This window comes from Geotrypetes seraphini, chromosome 6, assembly GCF_902459505.1.
Source record: "Geotrypetes seraphini chromosome 6, aGeoSer1.1, whole genome shotgun sequence".
In the NCBI taxonomy this organism is placed as follows: Eukaryota; Metazoa; Chordata; class Amphibia; order Gymnophiona; family Dermophiidae; genus Geotrypetes; species Geotrypetes seraphini.
The window spans coordinates 59,569,671-59,584,835 of record NC_047089.1 but is presented as its reverse complement, the minus strand read 5'-3'; positions in this window follow the sequence as shown (position 1 = coordinate 59,584,835).

Below are 15,165 nucleotides of genomic sequence, written 5' to 3'. Positions count from 1 at the left end.
TGGTTTTTGCCTTTTGTGTGGCATTATATGAAAGCATGCTAGATGACATTCCGGAAAATGGTAAAGACCCTCCTCTTCAACTAAAGGTCACCCTCAGTCTACACCCAACCCCTTAAACCCCACCTCTACCCTTCTTTCTCCATTCTAATATTCTGCCAAAAATCTGGTATGTCCAAGTATTTAAATCTACTGTATAATCTTGTATGTCCAATTCACTCCATTGTGAATGTTTACTTGTAAACCGTTCTGAGCTACTGGGAGGACGGGACAAAAATCTAAATAAATAAATAAATAAATAGAGATTTCACTTTAAATAGATCTGTTGGAGAATGTAATTCTTTTGCTTATCTCCCCCTTGCTGCTTCCGGGTATCCCTCCCACCTTCTCTCTCAAAGTGAAAACTAATAGCTGCACAAAACTTTCTTTTCTCTTACTTGTTACAAATCTGAACACACGTGTGTGCATGCGTGGGGGGGGGGGGGGGGAGGGAGTGTTTGAAAGTACCATTCTCTGTTTTTCCAAGAAAATGTCTTTTTTTTTTTTTTTAGTTCAATAAGTTTTATTGATTTTTGTATAATAAAATGGTACAATACCAATGTGAAACCAAATACAATGTGAATGTTCCCTAAAGGGGAAACAAATAATATAACAAGCATTAACACTTGTGAAGTGCATCGAACAATAAAGTGATAATCTTATGCCGGTACATGCATAATCAAAGGGTAGGGGATAACAAAAGATGAAAGGTAAAGGATATGAGAGTTGTCATAATACACATGCCAGGGGTATATGGAAAGAGAAGTAAACATAAGAGGAATTCCAATATAGGTAATTCAGCAAATGATACAGAACATGAAATAATGAGACAATAAGGCAGATATCAAAGGTCAGACTTGCAATAATCTAACAACGCAGACCAAGTTTTTGGTATAAGAAGAAAGGGAGTTGTGTAATTCAGCAATAAATGTCTTTTGACAGACAAGCACACCTCTGCCACAATTAGAAAAAGAGAGGGAAGAGTCTATGAGTTCTTAAAAAAGTGGCAAGTTGTGTAACAGGGTGGACTATCAAAATCATAGGCAGGTTCCCTGCATTCACTCAGACCTAGGGTGCTGGTCAACTGTCCGTCCCTGAAAGCACCATTGCAAAAGTCAAAGCTTTGTAAACGCTTCTTGTCCTCCTGTTTGAGGAGTGATGAAAACTATAGGGCTTAATTATGTTTTGCATAAAAGGGGGGGAGGGGGGAAGAATCCATTTGTTTACATAATATAACAGTGCAGCTTTTGTCCAACGATTTCATTTCCTGCATAGCTCTAGGCAAATTCTTAAGTGCAAGAGGTAAACACATTCAGTGCATACTCACCGAGCTTGTAGTGGGTCCTTCCTGTATGAAGCAGCACTGCACACCGTGCATAGTGGAGTTTCTGGCGAGGCTACTGCAGTGATCCACCCTATTTTAAAGAAACCATCCTTGGATCCGCTTATCTCATCAAATTACTGACCAGTCTAAGGCATACTTCCTCTCTAAGGTCCTAGAGAAAATAGTTTCGAATTTATTTATTTATATTCTGGTCTCCCAGAGGAGCTTAGAACGGTTTACATGAAATTATTCAGGTACTCAAGCATTTTTCCCTGTCTGTCCGGGCTCACAATCTATCTAATGCAGGGGTGTCCAACCTTTTGGCTTCCCTGGGCCGCAATGGCCGGAAAAAAAATGTTTCTGGGGCCGCGCAAACGCTGCAGCAAGACAGAGGAGGGAGCCGGCAAGACGGTAAACACCCGGGGGCAGCAGAGGAAAACCCTGCATCGCCCTCATCCGGGGCCGCACAAAATACTTCACAGGGCCGCAGGTTGGACACCCCCTGATCTAATGTATCTGGGGCAATGAAGAGATTAGGTGACTTACCCAGGGTCACAAGGCAGAGCATGGATTTGAACCTGCAACCTTAGGGTGTTGAGGCTATAGCTCAGGGGTAGGGAACTCCGGTCCTCGAGAGCCGTATTCCAATCAGGTTTTCAGGATTTCCCCAATGAATATGCATGATGAGATCTATTTGCATGCACTGCTTTCAATGCATATTCATTGGGGAAATCCTGAAAACCCGACTGGAATACGGTTCTCGAGGACCGGAGTTCCCTACCCCTGCTCTAGATCTCTCTGTGGCTTTCGATTTGTTAAATCAAGAGCTCCTTCTTTCTCATCTAGCATCACTTGGTCTACTCCAGGGGTGTCCAATGTCGGTCCTCGAGGGCCGCAGTCCAGTCGGATTTTCAGGATTTCCCCAATGAATATACATGAGGTCTATTTGCATGCACTGCTTTCATTGTATGCTAATAGATCTCATGCATATTCATTGGGGAAATCCTGAAAACCCGACTGGATTGCGGCCCTCGAGGACCGACATTGGACACCCCTGGTCTACTCTATCCCGTACCGTTCTTGATTGGTTCACCTATCTTTCTGACTGCACTTTAGTTGAAACGGGTTCTTCAAGCTCTCCATCTACACCGCCAACAGTCCTGTCCTTTTTGTTTAATTTAGTGGTTCCCAAACCTGTCCTGGAGGACCCCCCAAGCCAGTCGGGTTTTCAAGATAGCCCTAATGAATATGCATGGAGCAGATCTGCATTCTTGGCATCTCCATTATATGCAAATCTCTGTCATGCATATTCATTAGGGCTATCTTGAAAACCCAACTGGCCTGGGGGTCCTCCAGGACAGGTTTGGGAACCACTGGTTTAATTTATTCTTGAGTCCAGGGCAGGATTAATTCGTCGAGGGCCCCTAGGCACCCAAGTACACTGGGCCCCCTACCCTGCCCTATCCCTCCATGCCCCCAGGCAGAAACAGGAAGCTGCATCAGAGGGAAGCTTTGGGCAAGCAGCAGCGCTTGCACATTTACAGTTCCCGTTGCCTTTCTTACCCACGTTGCTTGCTTGTCTTACTTTCCGTCGATGGGGGGGGGCCCGCGTTGCCGATCGATGCTGGAGGGGCCCATCGCCATTTGGAAAAAACAATGTTGATGCCTTCCTTCATCGGGCCCCCCTGACCATTTCGGACCCTAGGCACATGCCTACTTGGCCTATTGGTTAATCCTGCCCTGCTTGAGTCCACTTGCTACACTCATTCAATCCACAGGTATTTCTTTTCACTTTTAGGCGGATGACATTTTATTGATCTTTCCAAAAAATCCCTATTCTCCTTCCATTGGACCACTTCAAGACTGTTAGAATCTAATCTCATATTGGCACCGCAATCATCGACTAATTCTAAATAAAGAAAAAGCTTCAGCTTGTTGGTTCTCAGGAATCTTCCAACTCCAACTTCTCCTCTAACTCTCTTTGGAAAATCGATTACACTGGTCGACAAAAAAAAAAAGATTTTCTTTGCTACTGAGAACTTAAGAAGTTTTCACAGTTAATTTAGCCTTTTACTAAGGCTCGCTAGCTGATTTAGTGCTCGCTACATGCTAACGTGTCCATAGAATATAATGGGCGCATTTTCATTTAGCACACGGTAAATTGGATAGCGTGCCATAGTAAAAGACCCCCTTAATGATGCTGATTTCAGATCTGTAATTGAAATTCAGCTAGCACATCAGGTTTCTGAGATACACGTAACTGACTTTTTAGACAGTTTGCCATATCGTAACAATATTGTGTCCCACCAAACTTGTGTTAAGAAGTTTACTCTGAAAACAAACAGGAAGACAATAAGGAGACATGTTACAGTATATATTTACGCCTCTCTTAACTCGCACAAAAGTGATGTCAGCATGTTCAGAAATGTTTCAGACACTTGCTTTTACGCTTACACTGTACATTTGTCTCTTTTTGCAAGAACCAACAATAGTCTCTCATGGGATTGAGCTTTCCATCACCTTGATATCTTGATGAAATCTTTCCCCATGCTTATCGCTGACATCATCAAGATTGGGTGGGAAGAAATCGAGGTGAGAATGTAAGAAATGCATTTTAAGTGACATTCTGACACCCATTAACTGATATGCTGTCAGCATGTTCTCCAGAAGCTTAGCATAATTCTCTGATCTGTAATTACCAAGAAAATTCTGAACAGCCAGCACAAATGCTTCCCATGCTGCTGATTTAGCTGGGATCGGCTTCTGTTTGAACACATCATCAAGGATCAGTTCACAGAGTTCAGGTCCAACAAAACACCTTCTTTGAATTTGGCTTCACTTTTCTCGAAACCAAACGCACTTCTTAGGTGCTGAAACGCATCACCATTTCTGTCCATCGCCTTGACAAAATTTTTCAGCAGACCCAGTTTTATGTGAAGTGCTGGAAGATAGATTTTCTCATGATGTACTAATGGCAGGTGATTCACATTGTATCTTCAAGGTACGGATTCATCTCGATTTGGCTATTGTTTCTGCCTGTAGTGGTTGGCATCATCATGACTGTTCCAAAGACACAAGAAGCACATGTATTTGATGTACCCCAGTTGCAGACCCAGAAGGAGTGACACAACTTTGAGATCACCACAGAGGTTCCACTGGTGATCTGCATAGTGTGTGAGTTTTAAAAGTGTCTCTATCGACTCATACATTTCCTTCAACCCAACTGCATGAGCAACAGGAACGGTTTCCATTGTGTAAAAGTACCGCTTTAAGGCTTGCTTTTCTTGAATCAATGAATAGTCTCCATTCATCAGAAACATGTTCACATCCCAGTTCACACATGAGACCATTAATATCAGTACAGAATCAAATCCATTTGATAAAAGGAAGCCAGGATGGTGTGATAATCATGGAAAAAAAGATATTTTGGTATCCTGCCTTAAAAGACTCCATTGCTTCATACTTGAACCCAGCAATTCTGCTTTCTCCTTTGACATCGACAAGTCTCTAACCAGATCATTAAGATCTTCTTGAGTTAGCAGGTGAGGTTGTTTTCCATCCACTTCAGGTTCATAGAACTCCTCCACAGCAGCAGAGGCACATTCTTCATCTGAACTTTCGGCACATTGTGCTGCAGACGTGGAAGGAGGAATTGGAACTGGATACTCCGAGTCATAAGGAACAGGTTTAATTGCTGACAGGCAATCAGGATATACAATTTTTTTAATTTATTCCTCTTTGTGAATCCAGCAATTTTTGTCATGCAAAAATAACAGTCTGAGTGATGATTCTTGGTTCACGCCACACCATGGGTACAGCGAAAGGCATCTTCCGTTTCCCATTCAGCCACTGTGTTAATCTGGAATAGCAGACTGCGCAGCACACATGAGGTGCCCACGCTTTATCTAGGCCGCCAACTTTGCAGCCAAAATAATGCTTGTATGCACCTTGAAATCTGCTGGGCAGATTCTTTCGCTGATCTTGTGCAGTAAATTGTCCGCAGGCATAACAGAAATTATCAGGATGGTTAACACAACCTCGTCTGTTCATAATAATTATAATATCTTAGACAAAACCAAACAAAATCTAAAAATTCACAGGTAGAAAAAGCAGCACAATCACTTTCAAATTCCTGGTATATGTGATCGATGAGCTGTCCTAAAATGCAATATTGTGTTACAGAAACGGTAAAATACCGACGCTTCACGGTAGCGTTATTGACGAAAATGATATAAACACAAACTGAAGCATAACTTAAAAACAGAATGTGATAAGACGAAAACTGTTTTCAGATTTAGAGTCAGCATGTGGCCCTTGTTAAGATACAGGTGACAGAACTCCAGTAGCAAAATGCTTGTTGACCAGTGTTATTCATATTGATAACCCTGACTTACATTACATCCAAACTACACCAGTACACCCCCAACCACCCCTCCGCTCTGAAGCAGAGAGACGACTATGCATCCCCCTCAGGAAGATCTCTCAAGATGGAAACGGCTCATAGACACTCTTACAGCCACTTTATCCCTCGGCTATGGAACCAGCTGTCTGTACAGATAAGAGCACAGGATTCACTGATGGCGTTCCAAAGAGCAGTGAAGACCCTCCTCTTCAACTGAACAGACACTAGCAGACACTCTCCACTTTACATCATTCCTCTTATGTACACCATGTTTTGTTGTAACCCGTTCTGAGCTACGTGAAGGACGGGATAGAAATCAAAACAAATAATAAATAGGTATCACTCTTGATTCAAAGCTCACTTTCACACCGCAGATTTCTATGTAAAACAGGGTTCTATATTCTTTAGCAGTTGAGAACTGTCAGAAGTTTCTTTGACCAAGATATTTTTCATTCCCTTATCTTGACATTACTCATTATTAGACTGGATTGTTGCAATATGGTTTACCTAGGTTGCACCCCCTAAAAAATTGAAACGTCTGCAGTCAGTACAAAATACTGCTATTTTACTGTTAACTTATACAAGTAGATCAGACTGCATTTCCCCTTTACTTCAAAAATACCAGGGTAATAGATACATTTTTTTATGATCCGGATCAATTGCAATACTTCCTGGAATGCAAGGCAGTTATAAGAACTCCAGAATCATCCAGCACACCTGCAATCCAGGCTATTAATTAATTAATCCAAAAGATCTCTGTATTTCTTGTTATAAATAGTCTTAATTTCAACTTCTCTTGATTGAGTATGGTTTTTCTCCCCAATTGTGGACTATGTTCATGGTATTAGTAAATGAGAGTGGGATAGTTTTTCCCTATCTCACCAATTTTCTTTTGGGGGTTTCGTATTCTTTATTATCTCATTTTATTTTCTTTGTCAAAGTATTTTGTTCTCTGATGTGAAAAATTAAATATACAATAAAAAAAAAACACCATTAGCTCCCTGTCAAATCAACTCATCCTTTTCAAACTCTTTACACCGACTTACAAAGTTTTCAGACAGTGACGTAGTAAGGGGGGAATGGGGCGGTCCGCCCTGGGCGCCATGTTGGTGGGGGCGGCAGCTCCCCTCCTCCTCACTACCCCCTGCCTCTTCCCATTCCTCCCCTCGCCACATGCGCGCCCCTTCCCCCCATCCCTCTAGTTGTTCACTGCCGCAAGCAACAACTTCAACATGCTCCTCATGACCACATTGTCTCTCCCGCTGATGTCACTTCTGGGTGCCACGCATAGGTAGGCGCCTGGGGGAGGGGCCTTAGGTGCCTGAGCCAATCAGTGTCTTAGGCTCCTCTTAGTGCATCACTAGCATGTATGGGGGGGGGGCTCAGGTCTGAAATTGTTAGGGGCTGTCTGTAAAAGGCTATTTTAAATTGGCGATGATAGAATCAAACTGAATAAGAATATTAAAGTTTTGTAAGCTGAAATTTTCAGAAAGGAAAAATAAGCCCAGGGCAGGGTTAGGGAAGGAAAAAAACATGCTGACATACATAAAGTTAAAACAAAGGAAAAGCTTATGTTAAGACCTGTTAGGGATTAATTTGTGTTTGGTATATGGAGTGATTGAAATAATATGATCCCACTGTAAGGAAGGCAGCTGTACAGAATTGGAAAAGGCTTGGCATGGTTTCCCAGAAAAACAGGAAACTTAGGCCTTAAAAAGGAAGTGTTTTCCTTATAGATTAAAACACACAAGTTAATTAGGAAAGTTCATACAGAAGTTATAAAGATAGAAAAAGTAAAATACTGCCGCTTGCTGGGTTTAAAAATTGGGCTTAATATTGGCAAATTTAGGATTTAAATGTAAAGTGACATGATGTATTCCTGGGAAGGAAGTCATGTGATCAACTGTGCCATTGTATTCTAACATATGGTATATAATTCTATGACTTGGATTTCTCCTTTGGAGAGCAGAAAATCTGATGATGTGTATGGCTCTCCCCAGACATGAAAGGCATTAATAAACATGTATTTGATTACCGTATTACATGGCTTTTTCTCATGTCTATTATTTGAATTTACAGGACGGAATCCCTAGCCCAGTTATATTGGAAGAGGGAGTCCATTCTGGTAATTCTGTTGGCCCCACTGTTCAAGTCTCCCAGCCTGGCTTGAACACATTTTTTTTATTTATTTAAAATATTGACCCTTTTTCCATGGGGGGTGGGAAGAACAGAGAAGGCTGAAGTGCATTTTTGATTTGTCTTCCACATCAGATAGAACTAGTGCTGGGATCCTAGTGCCATGAGTTCATTTGTCACCACCTGGTGATTTTTCTGCTATTTTAATAGATTTAGATTTACAGGATGGGGTTGATCCATGCCTGGGTTTACCCCCATTGCAAGCAGGAGCTTGTAGTTCTGATTTCTCCATTGCATTTCCTAGGAGAAGCAAGACTACAATTCCCAGCATGCACTGAGGTAAACTGGATCAACTCTGTCCTATGAGTCTGGAACCAGTCATCTGGATCTGCACCAAATGCATAGAACACAATCCCTGAGTCTTTACGTTAGGCGCTGTCACTAGCAGTATTCAAATCCAAGTTAAAAGCCCACTTTTTTGATGCTGCTTTCAACTCCCAACTCCCACTCAACATAAAATTACCTATGTCCATCCTATCATTCTCTGTAAGAAACTCCCCAAACCCCACCCCCCCAAAAAAAAAAAATATTGTAAGCTCTTCTGAGCAGGGACTGTCTATTGCATATGATTTTCAATGCTATAGAAATGATAAATAGTAGTAGTTGGCAGCATCTTCTAGTTCCTGGTTTGGTCATCAGGCTGGGAGTCATACACCAGGATCCTCTAACAAGAACTGTAAGTCTGATCACTAATTACAACCCTTATTAATAACTACAGTTCCCATTACTCCCCCACCCAGGGGCTGTAAAACACTGTCTCTGTGGCCAGGGTCATAGCAAGATATGTGTGGCCTCAGTGAATGCACAGAAGGAAGTCAAAATTGCACCTAATCCATTGCCTTCTCTGCTTGGCCATCATAACATAACATCGTGCTTCTTAACCGCGTAACCATAAGTTCTATGCAGTTTACAAAAGATTATAGACAAAAACAAAACTACTCTGGCTCGGCCCAAAGTTAGTACACCTGCCCAGTGGGCACCCTCTTCACTCTACCCACAGGTCCTGCTCTTCACCTTGAGTTCTCAAGCAAGGTCCTCGGCATCATTATCGATTCCTCCCTCTCCCTCAACGATCACCTGAATTCCTTGGCAAAATCATGTTTTTTCAGCCTTCACATGCTGAGGAAAGTTAGATCCTATTTCCACCAAAAACACTTTACCGTCCTGGTACAAATCCATCATCTTATCCAAACTTGATTACTGTAATGCCATTTACCTATGCCTAACAAAAAAAAGTCTCCACAGACTCCATCTCATCCAGAATACTGCGGCCAAACTGATTTTTGCTAAACGCAAATTTGATCACGTCTCCCCCTTACTTACCAATCTTCACTGGCTCCCTGTACTTTCCAGAATTCACTTCAAATGCTCCTGTCTGGCTTTCAAGATAATTCATGGCATCCTTCCGTCACTAATCCCTCTATCCTTCCTTGCCCTAACGCCTGCTACCACCAGATCAGCCCACAGACATAAACTATCCTTCCCCTCTCTACATGGCATCCTCCACGCAGGCAAACTGGGAAGATCCCTCCTCTCCAAAATCACGGGCCTTTGGAACGATCTCACTGTCCCGCTGCGGAACCTGGGCTCCCTCCAACTGTTCCGAAAACAACTGAAAACCTGGCTTTTCTCTAATATATAACATCTCCTGCTTACTTCCCCTCTTTTCATATGCTCTTGTAAATTCTCTCTCCCCTCTCTTCTTGTATTTTTAAGCTTTGTAAACCGTGTCGAGCTCCACTTCCGTGGAGATGATGCGGTATATAAACTTAAGGCTTAGTTAGTAGTTTAATATTATGAAGAACATGAAGAGTTATTTGGCCAAGTATTTTGAGAAGAGATAGGTTTTCAACTGAGTTCTAAAATCTGTAAGCAATAACAATAAGCTGTAAGCAATAATGATTGAAATTCTTTATCGTAGGATGCCAAGCACCTTGATGGACACGATCTGATGAGGACCAGCCAGCACAGCTTCAGCAAAGGAAGATCTTGCTTGACGAACTTGCTGTACTTCTTCGAGGGAGTAAACAGGCAGATAGACAAGGGTGGCCCAGTCAACATTGTATATATTTGGATTTCCAGATGTTCGACAAGGTCCCGCATGAATGACTACTTTGAAAAATTGCGAGCCATGGAATCGAGGGTGAAATACTCATGTGAATTAAAAACTGGCTGGCGGGTAGGAAACAGAGAGTGGGGGTGAATGGACAATACTCGGACTGGAAAAGTGTCATGAGTGGAGTGCCGCAGGGTTCGGTGCTTGGACCAGTGCTCTTCAACATATTTATAAACGACCTGGAAATTGGTATGACAAGTGAGGTGATTAAATTTGCAGATGATACAAAGTTATTTAGAGTAGTGAAGACGTAGGAGGATTGCGAAGACCTGCAATGTGACATAAACACGCTTGAAAAATGGGCCGCGACATGGCAAATGAGATTTAACGTGGATAAATGTAAGGTGATGCATGTTGGTAATAAAAATCTTATACACGACTACAGGATGTACAGTGCAGTACTTGGAGAAACCCCCCAGGAAAGAGACTTGGGAGTACTAGTTGACAAGTCAATGAAGCCGTCTGCGCAATGTGTGGCGGCGGCGAAAAGGGCAAACAGAATGCTAGGAATGATTAAGAAGGAGATCACGAACAGATCGGAGGTTATCATGCTGCTGTACTGGGCCATGGTACACCCTCACCTGGAATACTGCATCAAGCACTGGTCGCTATACATGAAGAAGGACATGGTACTACTCGAAAGGGTCCAGAGAAGAGTGACTAAAATGGTTAAGGGGCTGGAGGAGTTGCCGTACAGTGAGAGATTAGAGAAACTGGGCCTCTTCTCCCTTGAAAAGAGGAGACAGAGGGGACATGATCGAAACATTCAAGATAATGAAGGGAATAGACTTAGTAGATAAGGACAGGTTGTTCACCCTCTCCAAGGTAGAGAGAATGAGAGGGCACTCTCTAAAGTTAAAAGGGGATAGATTCCGTCCAAACGTAAGGAAGTTCTTCTTCACCCAGAGAGTGGTGGAAAACTGGAACGCTATTATAGGGGAAAACACCCTCCAGGGATTCAAGACAAAGTTAGACAAGTTCCTGCTGAACTGGAAAGTATGCAGGTAGGGCTGGTCTCAGTTAGGGCACTGGTCTTTGACTTAGGGGCTGCCGCATGAGCGGACTGCGGGTATGATGGACCACTGGTCTGACCCAACAGTGGCAGTTCAAGTTTCAAGTTTCAAGTTTATTAATGTTTTTGATTAATCGCTTAGTCACACTTCAAAGCGATGAACATAAATAATAAACATTAAAATTACAGTATTAAGGAGTAATACAATACTTAACATAAATTTAAAATCAAACAGGACTATTAACAAACTTTACAGACAAGAAAAAAGGGGAAAGAGGGAATTGAACTACAAAATATTAAAAATAGAATAGACAGGGAAAAAACACAAGGTAAGGGATGTAAAATTCCATAATCAAAATCAATTCAATAACTAATTCAAAGACGCAAAATTATCAATCAAAAGCATCTTTAAAAAGAAATGTTTTTAAATTAGTCTTAAATTTATCGAAATTGTGTTCTTCTCTCAAGTAGATAGGAAGAGAGTTCCAGACTTGAGGGGCAGTAACAGAAAAAATATATTGTCGTCTAGTATTGATGATCTTGAGAGAAGGAATTGTCAATAGATGTTGTTCGTTTGACTGTAATATTCTATTCGAGATGTAAGGAATTAATAATTTGAAAATAAATGCAGGAGTTTTATAGAGTAAGGATTTGAAAGTAAGTAAACATAATTTATAAGTTATTCTATGAGATACCGGAAGCCAATGTGCATTCTTAAGAAGTGGTGTTACATGATCGAATTTCTTTGTTTTTGTTATAAGCTTAATGGAAGTATTTGGTATAATTTGTAATCATCTAATTTCACTTTGTGCAATTCCCTTAAAAAGGGTGTTACAATAATCGATTTTGGAAATCACCAAGGAATGGATAAGAATGTTGAGTGATTTAGGGCAGAGGTATTGCGAAAGGGATCGAATTTGACGAAGTCTATAAAAAGATGATTTGATAATACTACCAATATGATCATGAAAGGTTAATTTATTATCAAAAATCACTCCTAGAATTTTAATAGTGTTAACCGATTGCAAGGGAATATTTTGTAAGGAAATAGGAGTAATAAGATTAGGAGTTTCTTTCCATGGGAAAAGCATCGTCTTTGTTTTTTCAATATTAAGAGCTAACCTATTAGTGTCTAACCATTGATGAATTTGTTCAAGTTTATTATTAATTGCTATGATATCCAAAGTATTCCTGGGATCCAAAGGATGTAGGAGCTGAATGTCATCAGCATAGGCGAATACATGAAAACCTATGGATTGACACACAGTCATCAAAGGGGCAAGAAAGATATTGAAAAGTAACGGCGAAAGAATAGACCCTTGAGGAATACCATGTGCGATTAGTGAACTTTTGGAGTTTGAATCATTAAAAATAACAGAAGAAGTACGATCTGAGAAATAAGATACAAACCAAGAGAAAACTTGGTCAGTGATACCAGTTCTTGTGTGTTCCCTTCCTCTCTGAGGGCATCCATCCTTCTCCTAAAAGCTCCCTACCCAAAGGCCACATTAAAACCTCAAAGAGCATCCACACCCCTTCCTGGTGCTAAGATACAGTTGGCAGCTGTTGCTGTACCATAAATCACAGGGCATCCTTCAAAGGGGGTACCTTGGAGCAAAGAGATGGTTGCATGGGGGGGGGGGATCTTTAGGTAAGGGAGATGGATACTCTAGAAGGCTTGTAGGTGCCATGGTAGGCAAGTCACAAAGGGTACAGTTATAGCTTGCTACACCTCTTGTCTGTGGCATCCCCAAACCCATGCAGCATTGTGGAGCAGAAGACCCAAGCTGTGAATCAAACCAGGAACTTTCTATATCACAGCATACAGCATAACCATTGAGCCAGGGGTCTTGCCTGGGTTCTGTCTTCAATTAGCTTGGTGATGTGCACAGCTTCTGAGATATCAGTGACTAGGGATATGTTCTCTATGCAGAATTTTTACTTTGCAAACATAACATACACTTCTCCCTCCATATCTGCGGTTTCCGTATCTGCGGATTCGCTTATTCGCGATTTTTTGGCTGCTGACTCCGCCCCCTAATTTTCATCACTGAACCTGGCATTTCACATTGGAAATCGCTGCTCCCGGTGGTTCATGGTGGAAATCGCTGCTCCCAGCGTTGTAGGGAGCAAATCGCAGGTCAGGTTATTCATGGTTTATTATCTTTTTCAGGTCTATTTTACCAAAAAACCACGAATAACATGCATAAAGTTATTTGCATTTTTTTGATATTCATGGCTATGTTCTGCCCCCATCCCCTGTGAATACTGCGGGAGAAGTGTATTTCTAAAGCTGGGTTGTTAGAAAACACAGCGAAAGTATTGCAGGAACAAACATGGAGAACATCAAATTCTGGAACACAAATATTTTGGGTTTGGGTTATTTTTTCTTTTCAGTAAAGTGTCTGGAACTGTTAAACATCCTTAGCAATTCTTGCATTAATTTTAATGTATAAGACTGATTAAGGGGTTTTATACATGATAGCCATTACGCTTTGCTAATCAGGGTAGCACTGTGGCTTAAAGAGAGATGGATTGGACCAAAAAAATAGATTAGTGAGGATTATGAAAAATATTCCCCTTCCACTAAGTAAATGCTAACATGGTACATTAGCTCTAAACATAGCAATTAAGAACTGCATCAAAGAGGCTTTGTTTTACACATAATGCAACATTGGTTAAATATTTGAAGCGGCAGCTTTTTCCCTATTGCTCTACCTTACAGAGGGAGAAAAAAAGATAAAGGGAATTGAGCGGTGTGCATATTACATAATCACTGTAATTATATCGCCTCTGTATTCTTTTTTATATCAGTGACAGTATTTTTCTAAGTGAGCATACCTCTTCTACTTCGTCTTTCCAATTTATTGCCGCATTGCAGGGGATCCTGAAATATAGTGTTAGCTTTTTGAAGAAGCAACTCCTACAGTTTGTATACAAGCTTTCAATTTATCTTCAGGTTTTTCATCAGCTCTCGTAAGAGCATAAGAGTTGCCATACTGGGACAGAACGAAGGTCCAGCAAACCCAGGATCCTGTTTCCAACTATTGTCAACCCAGGTCCCAAGTACCTAGCTAGATCCCAAGTAGTAAAACAAATTTTATGCTGCTCATCCTAAGAATAAGCAGAGGATTTCCATCCTAATAATGGCTTGTGAATTTTTATTTTAGGAAATTATCCAAACCTTTTTTAAACCCTGCTAAGTTAATTGCGTTTGCCACATTCTCAGGCAATGAATTCCAGAGTTTAATTACATGTTGAGGGAAGAAATATTTTATCTGCTTTGTTTTATACTACTACTATTTAAAAGCTTCATTGCATGCCCCCTAGTCCTAGTATTTTTGGAAGGAGTAAACAAGTGATTCACATCTACCCACTCAGTATTTTATAGACCTCTGTCATATCTCTTCTGAGCAGTGGCGTACCTAGGGGGGGGCGGGCCGCCCCGGGTACCAGCCCTAAGGGGGTGTTCCCGGCCTTGCCGTTCAGTCCCCCGCCACCCCCGAAGGACCGCTCGCCCCACTGACCTTCCTGCACCACCTGTGAAGCAGCCCGCAGCAGGATCGCGAAGTCAGCGTCAGCATCCCTGCGCTGCTTCCTGCGCCGCGATCCCGCCCCTCCTCTGATGTCAGAGGAGGGGCGGGACCGTGGCGCAGGAAGCAGCGCAGGGATCGCTGACGCTGACTTCGCGATCCTGCTGCGGCTGCTTCATAGGTGGTGCGGGGAGGCCAGGGGGGCGAGCGGTCCTTCGGGGTGGGTCGGGGCATCAGGCCTTCAGGGTGGGGCGGGCGGGCAGGCAAGCAGGCTTTCAAGGGGGAGGGGTGACAGGCAGGCAGGCAGGCCTTCAAGGGGGGACAGGCCTTCGGGGGGGGGTGCAGACCTTCAAGGGGTGCAGGCCTTCAAGGGGGGCAGGCAGGCCTTCAGGGGGGTGCAGGCCTTCGGGGGGGGTGTAGGCCTTTGGGGGGGTGCAGACCTTCAAGGGGGGGCAGGCCTTCAAGGGGGGGAACAGGCCTTCAAGGGGGGAAAGGCAGGCAGGCCTTCAAGGGGGGGACAGGCCTACAAGGGGGGGGGGACAGGCC